General features: G+C 40.1%; 1 long non-coding RNA gene across 7 annotated transcripts in view; it reads right to left on the bottom strand.

The window, feature by feature from the left end:
• The window catches only part of LOC127474480 (uncharacterized), a 119,497-nt gene that overhangs the window by 82,674 nt on the left and 15,863 nt on the right, over positions 1–20,960 (bottom strand). Inside the window, exon 1 of one of the 7 annotated variants that reach the window (XR_007905867.1) lies at positions 132–5,389. The exons of the other annotated variants lie outside the window; for them this stretch is intronic. This is a non-coding gene — a long non-coding RNA (uncharacterized LOC127474480). Of the gene's footprint in view, positions 1–131; positions 5,390–20,960 lie in introns of those variants that run through there. 7 annotated transcript variants of the gene reach the window in all.

The following is a 20,960-nucleotide window of genomic DNA, read 5'->3' as shown; positions in this document are numbered from 1 at the left end:
GGATTAATTACATTGCTCAATTCTTCAGATATAAAATACAAAGAATGCTGATAACCCCTTAACAGCAGATACAAACTACGTTTTAGGGAGACACTGGCAGTGGAGCTTCCCAGCACAGCCCTGGATTTCACCTTTGGAGGACAGCGCTGGAATTGTAATGCTGAAGGACCTCACGAGTTCAGCTTTCAGGATCCAGCAAGATGATATTTTCCTCGGCTTCAATAGAGACCTTCCTGAGCATCTGGTCCAACTGCCTGAAATTCAGTGCTATTGTTTAGCTTTGAATAAAAATAGAGTGCCTATAAATAGCTCCCACCACGAATGCTGAATCACTGTATTCCGTATCATACAGAAAATTGCTCCCAACTTCATTTAGCTTCTAAAACTAGGAAAATTTTCTTTGCTTAAAACACAATTACAAGCCTAGCAAAGCATCTAATTCTGCTTTCAAGTCGCTGGTCTAGAAGTGCAGAAAATGTTCCTTTCCCTCTCTGATTTCTCGTTATTTCAAAAGCTGATAACTCGCACTTAAACGTACAAATAAAACCGCCACAAAACCAAACCAAAGCAAAAGCTAATTACAATTTCTGTCACTGGTCAAGATTAAAAATCTCAATTTTTCAAAAACCTTTTTTCTTTTTGTTTACCCATTTTCACTTTTTAACCGAGAAACAGTTCAGCAATGCCCCTCAGAAAAATCATTTTCATTCAAACTATCGGTCATGCAAATGGTCACTCCCACACCCAGAGGCCTCCTTATCATTGCTGATATGATTAATATGCCCAAGTTTACAATGATTTCTCAAGACTTCACTCATATGGAAGTACTTGGATTAGTGGTATTAACAAACTGCCTGGCAGGAACCGAAGTAAGACGTGGATTTTCCTTCACCCTTCCATAAAGAGACACCCAAAAGACACAAAAATATGACTGTTAATACTAGAGATGAGTTTTACTAGAACAAACTGCAGTAATTATGTATTTATTGCACAGAAAAAAACTCAGGTGATGTAACAGAAAGAGTTTATGAATGATCCCCCCAGTGTCCACTCTGCCCTCTCTTTTTTGCCTTCATCAATCACTCGCTTGATTGAAAATTAGGACATGAAACCATTTTCCTCCTCTCCCTTCTTCCCTCTCTCATCGAATTCCACCAAGGACAAAGTACATTTAAAGTATTCCTACACAGGTTGCCTTCCTAGTGGGTTCCATAGGTTTTCCTTCTTTGCTTCCCCCTGCACATCTCCTTCAGTCACGTAATTTTCCCCTTTACAAACAAGGTTTCTGACATGAGCTGACAAAACCAGGCATTTTCTTTCCCTCCTACCTCAGTACTTCCAGGAGTGAGACCTATTTAATCCTCTTTGGATTCAATTTAGGATGAACATGAGTTTTCTGAACCCCTCTGTCCTGCCAGCCCAGGGTACACCTGCCATCCAGCCATCCACCTCCATCCTCTGGGAAAGGCAACCTGCCTCCCTTTCAGCTCATCAGGTTTGGTTTGTTCAGTATCTTTCAGGGATTTTCCCTGCAGAAGTGGCATGCCAAAATACTGTGGAATATCCAGAGCATTTCTCTGTTCCTCCTCTTCACAATTACAGCTATAACCACCACATGCAGGAGAAAACACCTTTTCTGCCCCAGTTCTCCCGAGTGTCTTCAACAGACTGAGTCTCCACAGCCTAAAAACGACCCTTTTATCACAGATGGATTCTTCCTTCGAGGAAAAGTAGATTTTTCATCCCTGCCTCAGGTATCTTAACATTTCAAGCACGTCTCACTCTGCACTCATGATATGATTTCTTTGCTTCTCACAGGGCAGAGAGAAGAACTCTATGATGTAAACTCAGAGTGTTCATCTATCACTGTTCCAGTCAAATCTGGTACTTGACCAATTCCCCAAAGTTAGTCCTTTTAACCCACTGAGATGTTTCCAAAACCAGAGCATCCAGTTCTCAACAGGCTCTAACGCCTCCCATTTTCATTTGCCATATTCTCAGAGCAGTGTCATCCTGAGATCAATTCAAAAGTTCTGTTGCAAGTCTTCTTCTAACCTGATTTAAATCCTACACCGTTCGAAAGGAATGTCTCAACAAGCTGATTTCTGGAGTCTTCACCTATAGTATGTGATGAAACTACTGCATCTTTTCCCTGTCATCTCAGAGCAAGTAAATAATTTCAAAAGCTGTAAGAGATGTCTTGCTAGCTTTTTCCTTTTTTTTTTTAAATTTATTTTGGAAACCTTTGTGAGATGTATCTAAATTAAATATGCTCATTTTAATACATACTCTTCAGATATTGTTTCTGTGAGCAGCTCCACCTGTGCACTGGGTTATCTTTGCCATGTTCCTCCTGTTCAAGCTTCTTAACCCCAGTTCTGTCTCTGCCAATCTGGTGATGTGACTTGGTTCCTGGGGACTCAATAGATAAAGGTCATGCATCTGAGCCATGAAATGAATAATCCAATGCCTGACTCTGATTCCTTTTAATTTCTGTAACACTTGCCCCTCCCAGGTGCCACAAAGACACCTGGACCACCAAGGAGCTCAACCAGTTGAGTTTTTGGCCAACCCTTCGAAAAAAGGGATGTCACGCTCCCTGCAGCTCTTTTCTAGACTTGAGGGAATGTTTCTGTCCCACTGTCTCTTCAAAATACAAATCAAATCTTCTGCCTCAGTCTTCAGGGGACACAGATCTTTGCTCATTTCCAGCCCCCAAGCCCAGAGCTGCCTCAAGGCTCATATTTGTCTCTACCACCACTGCAATGAGACCCTGAGTCGCTGAGTGATGGAGGAGCTGCCTGTTCCCTCCTTCAGAATGAGCATCATTAAACACTAAAAGCACTGTAAACTCCAGAGCTCTGTGTTATTAGCAAAATACATAAAACATGGCACTCGTGAATAGTAAAACTAAAAGCAAGATGAATAAAATACTTTTAAGTAACTCCCCTGGTCCACTGTGGTTTCACTTAGGTTTTTTTTCAAGCTTGTTCTCAATCCATTAACAACCCAATTTTGCAAATCCCTTTGCATCCCTGAAATAAGTCTTTGTTTCCATGTTGGAGTGTGCACCAACACTGCTGGTTTTCTCCTCCTCTATCTCCATTCCTGCCGAAAGTTCCTTTCTGACCAGTCTCCATCCAGGCCTCCAAAAAGCTGCTCCCCAGAAATAACCTCAGATGCTCTCAGGGAATGCACCATCTCCCTCCTACCAGAGACTTGCAGCTGATGGTAAATACAGCAACCAGGAGAGCACGACAGGGAACCTTCCCCACACCGTACTCGGCAAAGACACAAGGAACTCAAACACCGCTCACGGTGCATCCCACACTGGGGTTTTCAAAAAGGACCAAAAGGTCAGCCTGCCAAAACCTCAATTAACAAGACCAGAGTTCTTAATTCCCTTTTTCCCTCTGCAGAATTTCCTGTTTGGTTTATGTAAGGTACATTCAAGCCACGACGGTGCTTCACAGTGCAAAGTTCTTTGTCCTCTTCTTGGTTCCACCCACAGCTCAATCAATAATTTGGAAAACTTAATGACCACTCATCTTAAAATTTTGGTTTCTCCAGTTACGACTTTTTTTTTTTTTTCCTCTTAAAAAAAGTCTTCAGAACTTGCTATGCACGAAACTGATACACAGCCACAACCACATTCCTTAAGCAAACCGGAAAACCGATGTTTTCTTGACAACTGTACTTTTAGCATCTGCAGGAGGCACGCAGACGGCTTTTACCAAGTACAAAACTTACTCTGAATTTAACGTTTCGCGTATTTTTAAAATAAATGTATTGCAGATAACAGATACAACAGCAAAGACGGACTGCCAGTCAGAGTGAGCCCCACTGCTCTCTTGGGAAAATAAAAGTTAAAGCCTCCCACCAACTCCAAAGGCAGTGGAATAAGGTTCCAGAAAAGCAATTAATCATTTGAGATTTTTTCTTAAGAGAAATCCTCTTATTTCAGCACTGTTTACTGATCTTCCCTTCTTACATCCTTTATTTTCCAGCTGAAAAGAAGTTAAATGGTGTTCTAGCAAGAGATGTCAAACTTCGATACTTTTTTTTTTTTGAGAAAGCTTGTCAATTTTTTATGTTTTACTATTTGAAATATAATAAGGAGAAAATAGCAGCAATCTTCTGAAAACATTAATGGCTGGCAAGAATCCCATCTTTTCACAAGGAAAGAAAAGAGCCTGTAAAGAAAATTATTTGCTATTTACTATGATGAGGTTTTAAGGTTTACTTGCAAATGTTTGGTAAATAAAAAAAAGGCATCTTTCTCTTAAATTATTTTGAACTACAAACAACTAAATCAGACTGCAAAGCTTTCTTTAAACTGTTCCACCTTCAGTGAAGATCATCACAACTTGGCTGCTTTACAGCTTCACCAGGCTAATACACATCTGCACAATGAATACTGAAACAAAGATGAAAAAGAACAGAAAAGACACCCTTCGCTGTCTTCAATAAAAAAACCTAAAGTGAGAATTTTAAATGAGAAATATGGGAATTTCCCCTATAAAAATCACAGGTGGCCAGAAAAATTTCGGCCAAGCAAAGTTTTCCCAGAGTTTTGACAAAAATATTATACAAAATAGATGTAAAAAGAACCATCAGGTTGTAAGACACTGCCTGGGACAGGACTAGTTAAGAAGGGATGCCAACCAGCAACTGCACGAAGGGAAATGAGAAGGTAACCAAGACAGGTAACACAGTTTGTAGGCTCAGTCAGTAGAAATAAAGACATCTGGAGAAGGGAATCACAGAATCATTTAGGTTGGAAAAAGCCCTCCAAAATCATCTGAGTCCAAGCAGGAACCCAACACGGCCAAGATGCAGCAGCAGAACATCCTCAGGACAACTGTGGCTGGGCAGCTTCAGGAAGCTAAATTTGGGACAGCCCAAAATCAGATGGTCACTTTAAAGATGTTTATGAGTTGAATCACACTCAGATCTCAAGGGAAGGGTTTCCTTGCTCCCCACCTAAGTGGTGGCAACAGCTCTGACGAACTGGGCTGTCAGGAGTTCCTAAACAGAAGTGGAAGGATAAAGAAGATTCCTCTTGCAAAACAAGCCTCTACAGGTGAGTTCATCAATTCCTACAATTAAAATGCACCAAACAGAACCTGTGCAGGTGAACTCTTGATGAAACCACACAACCAGATAATGCAAAACCAAATCCCAAAAGAAGAGGGAATGATTTTTAGTGCTAAGCACGTGCAAGCTTTGCACTGTGCTGCCAGAAGAGACATGGAATCAACGTGCTGAACAGTGACTTTATGCTTCATCCATTCAGCTCTGTTGCTTAAACAATACTGGAATCTTTTGGCAAGAAAATACAGGCCAATTTCATGTAACAACTTTCACTACAGTAAAGAGTCACTGGGAAACTGAAATGCAAGCAAAAAAAAAAAAACTATTTTGACAGCACTAAAAAAATCAGTCAACACTTTTCAGCAGTATCTGGAAGAAATTTCTTCCCATCTACAGAGAATAACATCAGTATTGGATGCTCCAGAAGACTGGTATATTCTGAATTTCTAGTTCATAACTACACAGGGACAAACTCCACAGTGTTTTGTGGTGATAGTGTAGGTCTGGAGTCACTCCCTTACCCAGGCTGTACAATCCTGTGTTGCTGGGTTTGACTTGTCCTCAGGATCTTGTTCTTCCCCCTCCAGCTCTTTTCTTCCAGTATCTCAGAAAACCTCACCCTTCCTCAGACTACAGAGGAAGCACAGATAACTAGTAAAATGTTGGTATAATGTGCACCTCTCTCAGATTTTTACAGGTTCAAGAGGCTGTCCTCTTATTAAAAAGCATGATAAAGTATTAAAAACATGAGAGCTGGCACAGATATTTCTTACCAAATACTCTCCTAAGAGAAACAATCATCCAGTGGAGAGAAAAAATTATTTAGTGTGAATTTCACCTGGTTTAGCATTAAATATTGTTCAACAGTTAGGTCTTTAGATGAATATCAATCTGTATCTTTAAGATCAAGTACATTTTTTGAAAAATTGTTTACTAAACGCATGCCTCACATCAATTTTTCACTGAAAATTTTCACTTTCCACCTGATAACACTGAGACTAATGTGCCTCATGTAAGCCCTCCAGTAAAACAATCCAAAGCCCTTTTCCCTTGTGCATTAGCTACCAATTACCACAACACAGATACTAAAAACTTATCAACAAAATAGATTTTAATACCTAGATAATACTTGCCTCTGAACAGCCTTTGCTACATCAAATAACCACTTTTTTTTTTTTTTTATTCCAGTGTTCTGATGAACACCTGGTTGTGAAGTTGTGATGTTTAACACCACGAGGACCAACCCACAGCTGCAGACACACATTGCTGGCTGCAGAGAACACGAGCCAACTTTATTCCCAGCAGAAAAAGGCCAAGAACCAACAGCTGAAAGTAACTCCACGGTTTCCACTATCTGCTGACGAAGCCACCTTCACCCATTTCCCATCCCTGACTATTCACTCCCCCTTCATGCAGCTGTGCCACAAACCAGATCTTGCTGCTGGCCCTGGACAAATGTGACTTTGCTGTTGTTGTTGGTTCTGCAGTGTGGTCACTCACAGCTGTAGGAACACCAGGCCAGGACCAGGGGCCAGTGCTCCAGCCATGCCAGCTGGCATCCAGGCAGGAACTGGGAGATGCTGACTGCCTCTTTCAGCAGCTCTGCCAGTTTATGCCAGCTTAAAATTCCCATGAAACTACGGAGAACTAGACACATTCAAGTTAGAAATGCGGCAAAACACAACAAAAAACCAAGAAGAAAGCACAGACTGTTTATCCAATAGAGCAAATTACTAAGAGAGATGTTGAAATCCTCATTTCTAAGTAACTCCCAAATAAACCAGCCTGCCTTTCTGAAAAACATTTTCAGCAAATGCCTGGTAATTTTTCAATTCTTCAGTCAAACATGAGCTACTGAGCTCAAAACAGGGAGTAACAGTTACACGTAATGACCTGCAACACCCTAAATGTCAGACTAAATTATCCAACAGCTCCTTCTGCCTCCCATCTTTGAAACGCAGATATATTTTAGTTCCCTCCTTGGCTGTGTCAGATCATCAGGCTTTAACAGTTTGAAACACAAGAGTCAAATCTAATGATATCCCTGCCTGGAACAAGTCCAGGGGTTCAATGTGATTTCTTCGTGTAGAAACAAGCAGCTCTTAACATTTGATCTGGAATTCGTACCTCGTTAGGAGGGAAGCAGCAGAAGTCTCACTTGCTCCTGGGTTCCAAGCTGGCAGAGAGGGAGAAGGAAGGAGAAGGAGCCGTGCTGTGCTAGAGCTGGTCACCGACCTCGTCAAAACCCTCAGCTGTGAGTGCAGGGAATGATAATTTTGCCTGCCACGAGCAGACAGACTCCGTGAGTCGGAAATCTGCACGTTCGGAAGCTCGAAGTAGGAGGGTCAAATTAGAAATCTTGGTTTTCAGCATCTCCCTTCATGCTTCAGTATGTTATGGGTGAGGGAAGATGCCTTTCTCTCTGCCTCAGTAGCAGTGTAGTATTTCATCCTTTGCAAAAAAAAAAAAAACCCTCTAAATTTACAAGACGTGTAGCACTTGGCAGCATTTCATAACTGCTGAGTGACTGAGATGAGCTCATTTAGCACAATTTTGAAATAAATGTATTATTTTATATAGCTCAGCCTATACATTTTGCAAGGCAATGAGAGGAGGAAGAGACGATACAGAGCATGGCCTGAAGAGTGTGGCCTCTTGCCAGTGCCCACACATACTTATGCTTCTTTTCCAGCCTCTGTCACATACACACAACCCCCTGGAAAGGAACAATCCGCTCAGGGCAAGTAGGAGCATTTTCCCAATGCTGCCAACTTCTGCCAAAATCCTATTTTCATTTTAAAATAAAGACTGTGCTCATTTAACTACAGTGTCATTGACTTACACAGCAACACCTGTCAGAGAAGTAGAAATAAAGCAAAGCAGCACAGGGCAGGGAATCAGGATTTTGTAATATCCTCTCCTGCTTTCTATGTGACTGCTGCCTTTCAGGGAAGTGGGATTAGTCCCTACTACTGGCAACCTGCACGTTCAAATCCAACATGAAGAGACAGACTATGGATTTGAGGGGAGAACAGCTATGGATATACAGGATAAAGACGTGCTGGCAGGGATAACACCATCAGTTCTCACAGCTGATGCTGCCTGGCTTTACACACCTTGAAAACCAACTGCAAATGCAGCCACTGCACAAAAGACATCTCAACCATCACAAGGCTTTCAAGTCCTTTTGCACTTTCTACAAATTCACAGCCTCTGTTTAGATTTTGCTCTTTTAAGTGGCTCAGCTGTGGGACTTCAGACACAAACCCTTCAGCTGAATGAACTGCACGTAGTTGACACTGACACAGCATGGAAAAAAATCCATTGTTATACAAGACTCCTTATTTTTCTTACTCAATAATATTAACTAGGTTTCCAAAAAAAAAAAATACTTTGTGTTTTTTTAAAAACCCAGAACAAGAAAAGACATTTCATTCCTGCAGAAAATTAATACCTGAAATTATCAGTCTCCTGTAAGTGTACAAAAAAAAAAAAAAGACATTAAGAGACGCCAGCAATCTGAGGATGACTGAGGAATAATTTTTCTGCTATTTAATTCCAACAGTGACTGCCAGACTGTTTAAGAATGAGATTGAGCAACTAGGGGGACAAGTGGCAGCCTACTCATGTACCAGGCAATTCAGCAAGGGCTGATTTGTTAGGCTGAGAAAAAAAAAGGACAAATTAACCCATTTTCCAGCTTGGGCTGATCTGGTTATATCACCAACACAAGCTTAAACCAGCTTGGGAATCAGAGCAGAGACACTGCTGTCGCTGCCGAGTAAGCACATAAAGGAGGCCAGAGGCATAAATCAAATTCAGTAGGGAACTATGTAGGTATTAATCACATAAATATGTACATTTGGGGATAAACCAAGCAAGTTTATTTTGGGGTTTTTTTTTTTAGTAAATGAACTTGTTTAAAAAACAAACAAACAAACAAACAAGAAATTTCCTTCTCTTTTTTAAAAGCCAGACCTGAGCTGTTTGCTGCAGAAGGATCCCTGTTTGATCAACGCTGACAACATATGGATGGCACTGGAATTCTGACCTGTATCCATCCCTGCACTACCGTGTTTATGGTCCAAGTAATGCAAAGGTCAAGAATGAATGTACCCACAACACAAAAGACACCCACTCTTGTACATTAGAGGAGTGTGCTTACTCCATTAGTCATAGAGCAGTTATTGTGGCCCGCTCTCATGACTGAAAATACCTTAAATTACCTCAGTCTTCCCTTTGCTATAAAATAATTACAGGCCTGATTCAGTTCCTGAAGAGAAACTCATTTTTAACCACAACTAAGGCATGAGCATTGTAAGATCTACTAATGCAAAAACAAGTATATTGTTTTAAATAAAACAATGAAATTATTGTTAGTAATAGTAGTAATAGCAGCTGCAAGCTCGCAGGAATTTACTGGTTCAAGCAATAATTAACATTTCAAAAAATTTCCAGATAAATTCTATGCAAAACCATCTGATTTGGAACAGATCATGCCCTTGTGTAAGCAACACAGTAAGTTGTACTCAACTATTACGTATTAAACTAACCCAGTTTTCCTTTATGTAAGTTGCCAAGAGAATGCCCTTTCTTTTCACCCTCTCTGATTTCCAGAAAAACTGTCTCTGCTAGAATTAGGAGAGTCTGAAGCACGACCAGTAATTTACCATCAGCAAAGGACGTTTTTTATCCCCAAAAATTTAGAGATAAAAATATTTTTAAATAGAAGTACAAAAATTTAAAAAAAAAATAAAAATCACAGTAGTCATGACAACCCCATTCCCTTTCCTTCTGCTCACCCATGTCATCAATATGATACCTAAAATAATCCACGGTAATTAAACTATCTGCAAGAGATATCTACATGTGCAGAAAATAATTCTAGAAGAACCAACACCAGAAAGTTGTCGAGGTTTTAATGTCAGCCAGGAACTAAGTTCCACAGAGCCCCTTGCTCCCAGCACTGTGGGATGGGGAGGAGAACCAGAAAAAGTTAAATCCCTTGGGCTGAGATAGGAACAGTTTAATAATTTAAATAAAGTTACATAAATTAATTTAAATAAAAATTTTAATAGTAACAAAAAGGGAGATAACAAAGAGAGAGGAAATAAATGATGCACAGCATCACTGCTCACCACCCACCGACCACTGCCCAGCCCATCCCAAACAGTCATTGACCCCTCCTGGACAACATCTTCTATTTTATACACTGGGAATGACGTCCTATAGTTTAGAACATCCCTTTGCCCAGCTCAGGTCAGCTGTCCCAGCCATGCACCTCCTCACTGGCAGAGCCCTGGAAACCAGAAGTCTTTATCACGGAGTAACCACTACGTAGCAACAACTAAAACATCAGGGTGTTATCAACATTATTCTCACACTGAATCCAAAACATAGCACTGCACCAGCTATTAGGGAAAATTAATTATCCCAGCAAAAACCAGGCTGTTAGTCTTACCACAACTCCTGGAAAAAACATGGAGAGGATTATACTGAGAGTCTTTTAAAGAAGAATACAATTCCCAGTCACAATTAATTAACACAGGTTAATTAATGTGATATCCGTCTATGATAAGGTCACTTGCCCAGGGGATGAAGGGGAGGGAGTGGATGTAGTTTTTCTGGATTTTAGGAAGGCTTTTGGTACTCCCAGCATCCTTCCAACTGAAATATTCTATTCTAACTTACATTTAGGAGTAAAGCAAGCACCAGGTGGGAAAGATCCCACCTAATCATTTCAGCAGGGCATTTAGTGCACATCCAAACCTTTCCGTAAAAAATCTGATTTCACCAATATGACACCACTGTTAACTTTTCCCCCCATTATTTTCAACAGCAGGTCACATGTCCAGAGATGGCCAAGTCCTTTGGGAACATCAGAGCACACAGCCCTGTAACTCAGCACCTCTTTAATCAATCCATACGAGTATTTTAAGACTACAGTCAACTGCACTGCAGAGTCTGATTACAAGAACAGAATAAAACTCATCAAGACTATTTTGGGGATTTTAATGACAGTGACCAAGGTAGCACTGTGCTGTCTATTATGTATTTAGAACTGACAGACTAATTTTATTCTAATCCAGTACATTCCCCTCTAACTGCTTGATTCAATCCTCACTATCCAAAAAAGATTCTACATCAACATGTACAGGAAAAAAAAAGGGAAAGCACAATATTCATAATTATCCATTCTGCATGCAAAAGACTATTTTGGCATATACTGTTTTCATTTTGGAAGTCAAAAGACCCTGGATTCTACAGATTTCCACAGAAAAACAGCACACCCATATGAATCCAGATTTCTTACAAAGCACAGTAACTGAATTATGGAATATTGGGATTTGTCCACACAAAGTACCTGCTGTCCAGGCACCCACTCTAGGTAAAGGAGATCCAGTTAAACCAGTGGACTCTTCGGTATGGTTCCTTTCACTGAATCCAATCTCTCCATGAGAAAATGAGGCATTACACCCTAAACTTAAGGTAGCCCTCCGCTGACAATAAAGAGCCCACAGTGACCTGCCCAGGTCAGTCATTCCCTGCTCCTCCTGGAGTCTGGAGGGATTAATCTCGCTGGCAACTGTAGGCTTCTCCTGGGTGCCTGCAATGCCACAGTCCTGTCCAAAAAGTTAAAACACTTGGCAAAAAGGAAGATCTGTACTTCTGGTATCAAAAATTATACACGCAACCCCAGAACATTAATTAAAGACACGGTGACCCCGTGGTCACCAGCCAAGGAAATGACGCCAAGGACAAAGACATTCTGCCCTCCTGGTCTGACCACAACCTCCCTCTGTTGAAAAGATGATATTTCTTCATTCCCTGAGAGAAATGAACCATCACATGTGATTTTATTTCCTGAAACTGCTGAGTCTTTTATACCAAGCCAGGAAACAACAGATAGACAAGAACCTCTGACAGAAGAGAGCAGTTATGAAATGCAGGTAGAGAAGTACAATTTCTCTTATGCACAGTATACAGCAGTTCCCCTCATTTAATCTTTACATCCTTGACAGCTCAGTGACCTGTGACCAGAAAAACTGTACAAAGAGTGTAATGGGGTGTCAGGGGTTCAAAACCAAACTACCTGTGACCTCTCACAGTGCAGTACAGGTGTGGGGAGAGGTCAGCCTAAAGCACTCTGAAGCCATAAGGTCCATCTTTGCAAATAGGGAATTATATTCTACATCAATCTGCTCTAAACTTTTACCTGCTCTGAAAACGTTCTACTTCTTGGAGATTTTCTCCTTATAATTAGGCAACATTGTGACCCACATAACACAATGTGCAAGATTAAAACACCTAAAACTGCTCCTGTAAATATTTTACTACTTGTGATCACTTGCCAAAGATTTTATACCACGTTTAAAATAAAGAAAAACCAAAACACAAAAAAAGGCTTTATTGAAAAGTAAATCAATTCCAATGTTTTCTTAAGCAAACAAATAAGGAAAATTACACATTACTGAGTATTTGACACTTGAAGATCCAGAAAAGCTCCTGGGCTGTTTTAACATGTGCTTGATCTGGTGTCAGCAAGGGGTTTGACTCCTCAAGCACTCTCAAGTCTGATCACTGCACTCCCTCCCAAACCTCCCAGCTTGTCATTCCTGTTAGTGATTCAACTGTATTCCACAGAAGAGAAAAACATCCTTCCCTTCCTGTTTGAGATACATTTGTCAGTCACCTTCCTCTTCCAAGAAATTTCCAAACATCTTTTGAAACATGAAGACATATAAATTCCATTGGAACTTATCAGTCCTGTGCTTAAAGTAAACTGTGCAAGCTTCACCCTCTGTGGCCAACAGCTCCGAGATAACTGAGTTGGGAAACTCTCTCTGGATATCAATTTACTCTATTTCTGTTGGAAAAAAAACCACTTGAGTAACCTTCATGCACTGAGCAGACCCCAGCCTCCACTTCACACAGGCATTTATTCAATTTATTTCTACACAAGATCCTATTCTGTTCACAATATACAGGGTGAGTACTCCAGGCTGTCCTTCATTCTCCCTCTCTTTTCTGCCACTCTCTGTTTCAATTTAAAATTTAAATATATGCTATCAAATAATATCAAATAGTGTTATCAAATTCAACAAACTGATACCAGCTAATGTAAATGAACAAGAACAACCGAAGGCCCTGGAAATGGTGTCTGGAGACACCGACTGCCAAATGGCTACGAACACACTCTGTACTTTTCCACTGTTTGGTTAAAAGCTGCTAAGACGGGTCACATGGATAGATGGAAAAGCCTTATTTAATCCCATGTTGGTTCAATTACCTTTCATCTTCAGTAAGCCAACTCCACTGGGCTGCAGCATCTATTGTCCCTAAGACAGTTAAAAAATAAGTATAAAAACACTCTTCTGCCACCCAAGGCCCTCCGTGGGACTCCTGCACCCTAGATTTCCACTCCTGCACCCTACATTTCCCCTCCTGCACCCTGGATCTCCACTCCTGCACATTGGATCTCTATCAAACTCCCATCAGATAGATTCAGGTAAAGCTCATGTCCTCAGGCAGAACATGAACTTCTCCGCTCCAGTTCCCAGAACTATTTACACGACTATACAGACACTGCTGGTGAAATTGCTTTCCTGTTGTAACAAATCTTTTTGGTCAAAACAAAAGGTTCTGTTCTAACGTTGACAACAACACGACACACGGTTCACTGTCATTCCCAAGCTCATCCAGCATCCCAACACTGCTGCCACTTGTTGCACTTAAAACAGAAAATTCATTTAGCAAACTAAAACATTTTCAGTTAAAAAAAAAAAAAAAGACTAAAGGGTGAAAAAAAAAATAAAGGACAAAAAAAATTATCAACTACCGAAGATAGAAGCACGAAGACAGACTTTCTGGAAAAATGTTGAAATCATCCTTTGTTAGTTATGATTTTAACATAAATTTCAGGAATTTCTGCTTTATCCTTAGACTCTTTGAAAAAGATAAATGAAGATGATTTTTTAGAAACTTTGTTAGAATTACACACAACTGGTTTCTTACTCTTAGGGTTATAATAGCAGAAACTGGCAATAAGAGAGAAGCTACATCAAATCCTACATCACCCTACAATACCAGGATCTGATTCTCTTCACCTTTACCATGTATAAGATGCTAATTTTGGCAATAACACTGCTGCAGAGACAGTGTTTTCCCCCAGTGCTAACGTAGTTCTACAGCAAAGCAAACAAGTACAAAATCTGATTACTCACTGAAACAGCAGCATGGAAATCCCTAGAGCTGTGAAGACAAGCAAAGCCTGCCCTTTTGCTGGGGTTTTTTTGGTCTTCTGATTAGGGAAACCTAAGTGTTTCATCCTTGCACAAACCTGCAACTGCTTGGAAGAAGCAGTACAGCTTTGGGCCACCAGCTGAGAAAAGCTGATATAGAACAACCCCCTATTTCAGCACGTCTGAACTTCCTCAGCCCCTGCCTCATTTCAACAACAATTCCCTTTTTCCAGTTCACGTGATCCATCCTGGAAGCTGAAGGAAGGCGGCTGCTCCACACCCAACTTGCTCTTGGTAGCACCTCATAGGGCTGCAAAATGCAAGCCTGGCAAATCTGTCACAACGGAGTCCAAACGCCGCAAAAATCAGGATTTCACGGCTGAGTACACTCCTAGTGGTAAATGCACACGGGATCCCAATGTGCCACGCTACAAACACTAATACTCACAGTAGTGTCTGTGCCATCTGCACTGCTCCTTTTGAAGCCACTGCTCCTTCTGAAGCGTCTGCCCATCAGATGGTCGCCTGCTGCAACCTCCTGCCTCCCTCCATCCTCTCCCCTGCCCTGCTCCTGCTTCCAAGCCTGTCCCAGCTGTCCTTCCATGAGTCTCACAGCTGAGTGTATGAGACATTATTTAATTTGATATTACTCACAGAACAAGATCTCAGTATTGATCTGTTTTCCTAACTCTCAAAATCTGAATGATTATCCTAATGTGTCAACTTGAACGACTTCCAAAGGACTCGCTTTCAGTCAAAGGTTAAAAATCTCTATGTTGTAAAACAAAAACCTAATCAAATTAATTTGTGTCATTCAATATAACTTAGAAAGCAATTTTTAATTTAAAGGGTTCAAATAATCAAAATCCCACTTCACTACCAGCACAATACTGCCTTTTGAGAACTCTGCAAATATTCCAGGGTACCATAATAACTCTCTGTGGTATTACCCTGACAGTACCAACTATTCCCTAGTAAGAACAAGAAATATACTTCAGTGTTTATTCATGCTCAGAGCAACTTGTCTTCTTCTGGTAGTCCAGTGTAACTCCTCAGTACACAGTATCCCACCCCAGTTTTTGGGGAGGGAAAAAAAAAGAAAATAAAAAAATGGCAAAAAAAACCAACAAACCCCACCCCTCCTTTTGAATACTCCCCACTTAACATCAAGTGTTGCAGCCTTATCCTCATTCTCCTCGTTAAAATAAAAAGGATAATCATCTTTTCTCCAGGTATTAATATGGGGTCTCATCTTCACCCTCCATGCTCAAAAGTTTCCAAAATTCTAACCAGATCATCCACAAAACCAATGCAGACCTCTAATGACGTAACAAGCAGCATTATACAGTGTTTCTGCTCATACATCAACCTCTGTTTAGAGTATTCCGGGATATTTTTAGGCTGAGGGATTAAAAGGTCTTTTTAAAAATCATAAAGCCAGACTCAGAAGTCTTGGTCATTAAAACTTACGTAGTAAAAAAAGAACTTGAACTACTTTGCTGAGTCAAGTCCTAGTCCAGACTTCTAGAAAGTTCTGCAAAATACAGAAAAATCTCTGCAGGGTCAGAAAATAAAATGTTGCCTTGACAAACCTGCAGTTCTGCTCAAATGATGAAGAATTAATTGATCCAAGGGGCTGAAGCCTGAGATCTGCAGAGTCTTGTCCACAGAGTCAGCACAGACTGAGAGTCTGGAACCAGGCTGGGTCCTCGTGTTTCAACAATTAAGGGACTCATGCAGGACACCAAGCTTTTGTTGTAAAGCAGAGACTGAGTCCCACAAAAAAAAAAAATAACAATAAAGTCAACTGAACTGAGGGAATACAAATGGATGGACAGGAACTTTAGTCTGCAGGAAAATTAAAAAGCAGGTTTTGCTGCAAGGAGGAAAGAAACTGCGAGTCCCAAAAAATGTGTGGAAAATTAAAACTGTGTTAGACACAGATATTGAGGGGAAGGTGAACAGGTGTGTTCAAACATGGAAATTTTAACAAAGCAACTAGGCACCAACTCCAGATGACAGGTTTTACCAGAGGGAGATTCAGTGGTTTATTGTTCAGTCTCACAAAATGGAACTATAGAAACAAACTTCAATATTGAGGAAAATATCTCAAAGTGAAATAAGTTTATGAAGCCAGAGATGTAAAACTGCACTAATTCCACAAGTATTATTTTCCATGAGAGTGTCATTCAATCTTGCCTGGATATACCAGGGCAAAACAATTACTAAGTTTTAAAAAGTCACCTAAAACTGGGTTGTGCTCTTTTTTGTAGCCTCAGGGATCATTACCTTGGAAGGGTCAGTGATGCATTTTCACTTCAACACCACATCACAGCGCCTCTCACCAAAGTCACAATGAATTTTATACACTGGGAGCCTGTAAGATTCTATTCTATACAAGGGTAACACATCACACTTATTAATAATCCCGTGTCTTAGTTTCTCTTTCTCTCCATCTGGTGTTATTTCCATGCATCCTTCACTAACTTCAAATTTGAACCATTTTTCATTTTCTGGTGTCATTTTATTTGAAGCATATGCTTCAGTTATCATCTTTGTCTGCATGTGTGATATCAATAATGATTCTATACAGAAGGAGTCAGATTCTGAAATCTTTATTAGGTAACAGTTTGCCTCAGCAACATGGGCAGTCTACAAACTATTTAAATCAATTAGACTAATTTCCATATTACTCAACCTGGTACAGACACTGTATCTCAGAATCTAAACACATATAGACAAATAAAATAAAAGCTATTTGCAAACACTGTGAAAGATCACAAACAGACTAAATGAAGATTACAGCGAATGCTGCATCAAATCCCAGCCACTCATCCACCTCACACAGCGTCCTGCCCAGGAAGAAACACCCTAAACATTTCAGGAAGAGGTGTGAAGAATTCCTGCAATACAAAACTGTGAATTAAACGACAAAAAGAGGGATCACTTCTACCTAAATGTCACCTATTCCTGGCTGGCGAACGCCCTCGAGAATAAGTGTTCTTCTGATTCACCGACAAAGTCACCTCTGGGAGATTTCCAAACGTCATCACACTCGTGCTTTTGTTCATTAGACAAACCTATTTTTTAATTTCAAGCAAAATACAGTATCTTAATTAACACATTACTACATGGCAACCATTCAAGACACAGTTTTCCAGTACCAAAGCAGTTAATATGAAAAGGTAAACAATTAGCTCCTTAATATCACGGTCTATGTGTCCTCCTAGTGATAACTATCTGAAACTGCACTGATACGCTGCCGAGAGCTCCTGGTCTTGGTTTTAACTCTTCATTTACTTCGTTTTACTTTTACTTTTGGGAAATTCCAGCTGTCAAGCCACATACTGCTCGCTGTTCCTCTTGCAAATTAAACCTCCACAAGCTCAACACCAGGCATCCGTCGGGAATGTAATGAAGATGTAATGACAGCCAGTAAATACTGCACACCAAATGTAAAAATAATAAAGCAGTTTTCATGTTTCAGAAGACCACAGGAAGGCTATAAACAGCCTAGTGCAAAGTACTTCAAGGTTCAGGTTTTTAAGCAACACAGAAAACTAGCAGACTCCAACACAATTTTCAGCTTAGTCCATGTGCCCAGTTCACTCAAAGATGAAGTATTTCAAATGTGAATGAACACATGGTGTTGGTGTTCTATTAATGTGATGATAAAGATTCATGAACTTCAAGGCCATTTCTACAAAGCAGCTGGATTGAAACTCTGTAGGCCAAAGGCTTTAAGGTCACTTTATCCAAGTCCTTTGCTATCACAGGTTATTGCACTGCATCTTCTGGCTCCTTCAGAACTTTATCTGATAATTTTTATCACTTGTCAGGCGAACATGCACTGACCAAAAAACTGGCAAAGACTGATTCCATGAGATATCCCCAGATTATCTCAGCTGAACGACACCACCAAGCTACAGGGCAATGCAAAAATCATCCAGGGCTCCATCAGACTAGAGAAAAGCCCACCTGGACCTCATAACAGTACAATTTTTGGGTTAAGCACTTCCCATGAATACTGTCTGGAATGAACACCTGCAATTGCTGCCACCCCTCTACATCCTCCCCAAGACCCAGGATAAAGGGAAATACACACCAGAACTACGAACACACTGAAGAGGATGTTGGTTCCAAAGCCACAAGTTTAAAAACTCAGACAATAAGAAAAAAAAAACAAATGTAATATCAACAGAACAGTGAACACAGGCAGCTCAAGGGAGTTTAAAACCCCATGTTCTTCCCACAGACGCGATAAAAGCCACGAAGTTTAGTTTTAGAAATCTAAAAACTGATTGCTGTACAGGCAGAAAAGGTTTGAGACATGCAAGGGCTATGACAGACAAGCTATTGACAAATGCTAATTACCAATAAAATTACCATGGAAATTTATAGGAATGTTGCCAACTTTAGGCTGACAGGCAGCCTGTCTTTCTGGAAATAGAGGGAATATATAGCTGTTATAAAACAGCATGATGGCTGGCTAAAACCACATCATTGTTGAAGTGCTTGTAAGTTTAAGAACTATTTGTATTTAGGAATTTCCCATTGTTATTATTTCTGTGAAGTCTGGCAAATTTCAATATATTGTTCATAGTCATCAAACTAAATAACCTAATTTGAAATGAGTGCATTACTAATCCCAAATATTCATATTTTTCATCAACCTTCAAACTGACACATGATGTTCAAACACTCACTTTGACAGCAGAACCTCTGTACCTTCATATACTGCAAAACTTAGATTATTTATAAATCAAAGCACTCCTTTAAAGGTGTTCTAGTTAGCTATTACTCTTCTACCTTAGGTATTAGCCTTAGCTAGTATTTTAGCCAATTAATATTTAATTATTATTACTTTATTAATAATATTTAATACTATTACAGGGGGAAAAAACCACACAACGAAACAAAATATTCAATCCAGCATTTTAGGATTATATTGTCACTTAAAAAAAATATATATATTTCTGAATAATTTCAGTTCATCCAACTTGGTTTTAAAAAAATAAGTAACAATAAAAAATAAACTAAAATTAAAAAAAAATAGAAACCCCCAAACAAACAAACAACTAATAAAAAAACCCAACAGACATAACTCTATTAAAACTACCTTAGAACTCTAATCTTTTCTTCAGACATGCTCTTCATCTTTCCTGGTTCCAACACACGCTGACCTGCCACAGTTTAGCTGATTTGTATTAACTATGAGGACTATATTTCACTTCTAAGAATGCATTTTGGTCAAAACAATCTCTCTTACATAATAAATATTATACAATCCCAAACTATGTTCTACCTAATGTGCAATAAAGTTTGTCTGCCTCTTTCCCTCATCACACACAAATTTATTCTTCTTGCTTTTCACTGCCAAATCCTTCATGTCTCACAAAATGTTATGGTTACTTCCACCTCCCAAAGTAACAAGCAATGGAACAACAGGAAACTGCCCCAAGTTGAGGTTTAGGTTGGATATTAGGGAAGATTTCTTCACCAAGAGGGTTGTCAAGCACTGGAACAGGCTGCCCAGGGCAGTGGTGGAATCACCATCCCTGGAGAGATTTAAAAAACGTGTAGATGTGGCACTTGGGAACATGTTTTTTTGCCAGTGCTGAGGGAACAGTTGGACTCAATGATCTTAGAGGCCCTTCCCAACTTTAATGATTCCATTATTCCAAAACCTATAAGTTTCGAAGCCCGTGACAGCGTGAGAACTTCGCATTAAAAAAATAAAACAATTATTTTTAACAGGTTTTCTAAGTAACAAAATGCTCTTTACAGACTTGGAACTCAAGAGGGAAATAAGAACACCAAACAGTTTTGCTGGTGCCGGTTTTACCTCATTATTTTAAACGTAACTGCATCACTTGTCCACGTGTGACTCCCAACTTTGCTAAAGCCCAGGACTGTCAATACTTTCTACGTGTCAGTCTGTGTGTTTGAGTTGTTTCCAAGCTCTCCCTGCCTGCTCTGGGTGTTGGGAACTCGATTTCTCTGTGGCACCTTCTCCAGTACATCCTGTGCCCTCTGCAGCACCACCCTCCATCCCAGGGGATCCCTATTCTTCAGGGCTATGTAAGCTCTGAAGTAGAAACAGAAGTCAGGTGGACAGTCAGCAGCAGGAGGAGGAAAAACAAAAATCAGCTGAGCTTTTCTAAGAAGTTTATTTTTAGGTTTACCATGTAAAACACAGGTTTCAGGAAGTGGCTCGTGCCGGAAGCCGGTGACCTCAGAGCCCCATGTAAACACCACACAATGACAAAATGAGAAAGAGCTATTATTTCTTGCTATTGCTTTTAACGTGTTCATTATTCACTCAGTGCTTCCCAGTTATGAAAGGCAAACTGCAGACAAAAGGAATTTTATCTACAGGTTTAAAATACAGACCAATGCAAGACTTGTGGCATCTCAAGCAGTGAGACACCACTGTAATATCACAACCCTTCAATGATTTTTATTTTTCATTTTGAATTTTAACTCTACTGTGCCAAGCCCCATCAGGCAGATGATGTGACCCCTCACACCCATGTCAACCACCAAAAAATTCATGTATTCTCTAAGAACCCAGCCCCTTCCTTCCATTTTCAAAACTACTTGTCACTGCTTCTTGTCCAGTTT

This window comes from Manacus candei, unplaced genomic scaffold, assembly GCF_025592945.1.
Source record: "Manacus candei isolate 608988 ecotype Guabito, Panama unplaced genomic scaffold, ASM2559294v1 h1tg000042l, whole genome shotgun sequence".
In the NCBI taxonomy this organism is placed as follows: Eukaryota; Metazoa; Chordata; class Aves; order Passeriformes; family Pipridae; genus Manacus; species Manacus candei.
This window is presented reverse-complemented; position numbering and strand designations above follow the sequence as displayed.